The sequence below is a fragment of the Populus euphratica genome, unplaced genomic scaffold (genome assembly GCF_000495115.2).
Source record: "Populus euphratica unplaced genomic scaffold, PopEup_1.0 scaffold1280.1, whole genome shotgun sequence".
NCBI classification, from domain to species: Eukaryota; Viridiplantae; Streptophyta; class Magnoliopsida; order Malpighiales; family Salicaceae; genus Populus; species Populus euphratica.
In genome coordinates, this window is record NW_011500767.1 from 29,800 (window position 1) to 33,861 (window position 4,062).

Sequence of the window (4,062 nt, forward strand, 5' to 3'; positions counted from 1 at the left end):
AGTCAATAGAAGATTATCTAAAGACTCCTTACTCAGGCCATCCTTAATGAATTGTATTTTATCTTCACGGTTTATAGATACCATTCCTCAAGAACGACATTGTGTATTACAAGTCCATCTAGCACATCAATGATAGACTTCTAGTCGTTTTGCACGATGCTTCTTCGCAAAAGTACTTTTACCTGTTCCAGGCATGTGTGAAATGAAGAAGTTAGAGGACTCACCTGATAATCGGACCTTTGCTTCAATCAACCAACGAATATCTTCAGGAATTCCATGATTCATTAATAATCTCAATCTTGCACATCTAGCACGGTAAATTTTTGTAATCGCATTCTGAGGCAGAGCGGGAAAATACTTTTTCAATTTTTCAAGATTAGTGTCCATTTTCAAATGAGAATTAGAAGAGAGATTCAAAGAGGAAAATACTTTTTTAATTTTTCAAGATTAATGTCCATTTTCAAATGAGAATTGGAAGAGAGATTCAAAGAATTGCACAAATATATACACAAATATCAGTAATTATGGGAAACTGAAAGAACCGACTTAAGTCACGGAGTACCGTTATCCGCCATTTGACCGGGGTGAGAGAAACTAGCAAAAATCACTCAAAAAGAAACATAAAAAAAAGAAAATGTGAGAAAAACAAAATAATCAACCTTTATCTACAAGATCATTCAAACCAGCTGATTCATTTTCACTAGGAAAATTATCAAAGTAAGCTTTCAAACGATGTCCATTTTCCTTAAAATCATTGTCATTCATTGAATTCTCAATATCACAGGCCCCATAAGGATTGGTCCATCTTAATCTTAGCTCTTTAGGGAGTGCATAGAGTTGAGAATCATAAAACAAAACTTTTTGACCAGTGTCAATTTTTTGACAATTTTCACAAGTTTTGCAGAATGCATGTGTGTCCTTGAACATGGTGGGCCAATAAAATCCATTTTGAAAGATTTTTGCAGCAGTCTTTTTTGACGAGAAACAACTTCCACATGCTTCAGAATGACAAAGTTTAATGACACTACTTACCTCATTGTCGGGAATGAATCTTTGAAATATTTGATCAGGACAATATTTGAATAAGTTAGGGTCATCACAATAAAAGCTCTTCACTTCGTTCAAAAACTTTTCTTTGTCTTGGGTACTCCAATCAGCTGGCAAATCTCCTAAAGCAAGAAAATTGATATTTTTATGATACCAAGGCATTGGACTAAGAGAAAGTAAGGATTCGTTAGGAAAGTAATCATCCATTGGTGTGATGTCAGATGTCGAATCTGTTGTCACTATTGACAAAAGATTCGAATCAACATTTTCTGTGCGTTTGTTATCCGTGATTTCTTCCTCAGAATAAATCATTTGCAAATCTTCAGATTCATCCAACTCATTTTTACTTAAAGTAGATTCAAGTTGATCATAAACTAATTCGTCAATATGATCTACTTCTTGTAAATCATTATCATCTCCAGGTTGCTTGCAAATGTTAAAAATATTCATCTCCAATGTCATGTTTCCAAATGATAGCTTCATCAGTCCATTCCTACAATTAATCAATGCGTTAGAGGTTGCAAGAAACGGACGTCCTAAAATAACAGGAAATGAATTACATGCTTCAACAGGTTCTGTGTCCAAGACAATAAAATCCACAGGATAAATGAATTTATCGACTTGTACTAACACGTCTTCAATTATTCCTCTAGGCACTTTTACAGATCTATCGGCAAGTAAAAGAGATATAGAAGTTGGTTTTAACTCACCTAGATTGAGACTTTGAAAAACTGAATATGGAAGTAAATTCACACTAGCTCCAAGATCAAGTAAAGCTCTTTCAATTTTATGCTCTCCAATAAAGCAAGAAATTGTAGGACAACCAGGGTCTTTATATTTCAAAGCATTATTGTTCTGAAGAATAGCACTTACTTGTTCGGCTAGAAAGGCTTTCTTTTTCACATTCAGTTTCCTTTTCACAGTGCATAGATCTTTCAAAAATTTAGCATAGGAAGGAACCTGTTTAATAGCATCCAGCAAAGGTATATTGATCCTTACTTGTTTGAAAATTTCAAAAATTTCAGAGTTGTGATTAACTTTCCTTTGTTTGGTCATGGCTTGAGGAAATGGAAGTGCTGGTGGTGAATCAGTTGTTTCTTTGCAATTTTCAGATTCAACCCCTTCCTTTCCCTTAGAAATTGACTCATCATCTTTCTCATAAGGTTCAAGAGAGGGTTTTTCAATAACCTTACCACTGCGCAGAGTAGTGACTGATTTGACTTGATCCACGTGTTGGCTTCCGGAACTACTTGCATTTGCATTGTATTGCCCTTTGGGATTTTATTGTGCTTGAGATGGAAACTTACCTTTCTCTTGGAAACTAAGAGCAGATGTTAATTTAGCAAGAGTATCTTTAAAATCTGTCATGTTTTGAACAAGTTGAGTATTAATTGTCTCTTGCTTTTCAATGAATGCATGCAATGTTTCCTCAAGATTTCTTCTAGAAGGTGGAGCATAAGGAGGTGGATATCCATGAGAATTTTAGAAATTATGGTGTGCTTGAAACGGTGGTTGTGAAGTTTGTGCATTGTTGTTCTCACTCTTCCAACTAAAATTTGGGTGATTTCTCCAACCAGGGTTGTATGTTTGGGAGTATGGGTTGTGGTTGGTCCTTTGAAAACTGTTTAAAGCATGGGCTTGTTCATGGAGACATTCTTTAAAAGAAGGCAAGGTTGGACAATCATTGGTTGAGTGTTCATTTGTTTCACAGATTTGACACACAATGTTTTCAACAGATTTTAATTGATCACTCTTTTTTAATTCTAGTGCCTCGACTTTTCTAGCTAAAGATGCAAACTTGGCTTGAAGGTCATGATCTTCCCTAAGGTTATACATACCTCCACTAGATGTATGAGGTTGAGTTTTACTTAGTGCCTCATAAGTACCCGCGGTGTCCCAATTTTGAGCATTTTCAGCTAACAAGTCTAAGTACTTCATTGCTTCATCAGGGTCTTTATCTTTAAAAGTTCCATTGCACATCAACTCAACCATTTGCCTATCTTTAGGTGTTAACCCTTCATAGAAATGTGAAACCAATCTCCATGTTTCAAAACCATGATGAGGGCAAGTACTAAGCAAGTCTCGATACCTATCCCAACATTTGTAAAATGTTTCTCCTGGTTTTTGAGTGAAAGTGGTGATTTGTCTCTTGAAAGAGTTTGTTCTATGAGATGGGAAAAACTTCTTTAAAAATTGTTGTTGCATTTCATCCCAAGCACGAATGGATCCTGGTCTTAAATTTTGTAGCCATGTTTTAGCTTTATCTTTTAATGAAAAAGGAAAAAGCTTTAATCTGATGGTGTTCATGCTACAATTTAAGTTATTATATGTGTTGCACACCTCCTCAAATTCCCTTAAATGCAAGTATGGATTTTCCAATTCCAAACCATGAAAAGAAGGTAAAAGTTGAATAATACCTGGTTTAAAATTAAAATGAGATGCATCAGGAGGAAAAACTATGCATGATGGTGCACTTGTTCTTGTGGGATTCATGTGGTCTCTAAGTGTTCTAGCACGGTTATTCTCATTATTCTCATTATGAAGTGATTGATTATCTTCTTCGGCCATATTTTCTGAAAATGATGAGGATACCCTACAAAGTCTACCACTTGATGTACGTGACCACACTCTCATGCACGTGTAGGAATAAAATAAAAAAAAAGAAGAAGAAAGCAAAAGAAGGAGGAAGAAAACAAAATAAAAAGAAACAAAAGAAAAGAAACAAAGTTATATACAAGAAAAGTGAAAAGAGAAAATAAAATAAATACTATAATTTATACAAGAACTTACCTCCCCGGCAACGGCGCCAAAAACTTGACACGACGAAAAGATTGATGTCTTCTCCCAAGTGCAGGAGTGTCGAAGTAATAAATAACCCGGCAAGACCGGGGTCGAACCACAGGGAGGTTAATTGTACAAATTATAAACAACAATTATAAAACAACAATAACAACAACAGTAATAATAATAATAATAATAATAATAATAATAGTAGTAGTAGTAGTAGTAGTAGTA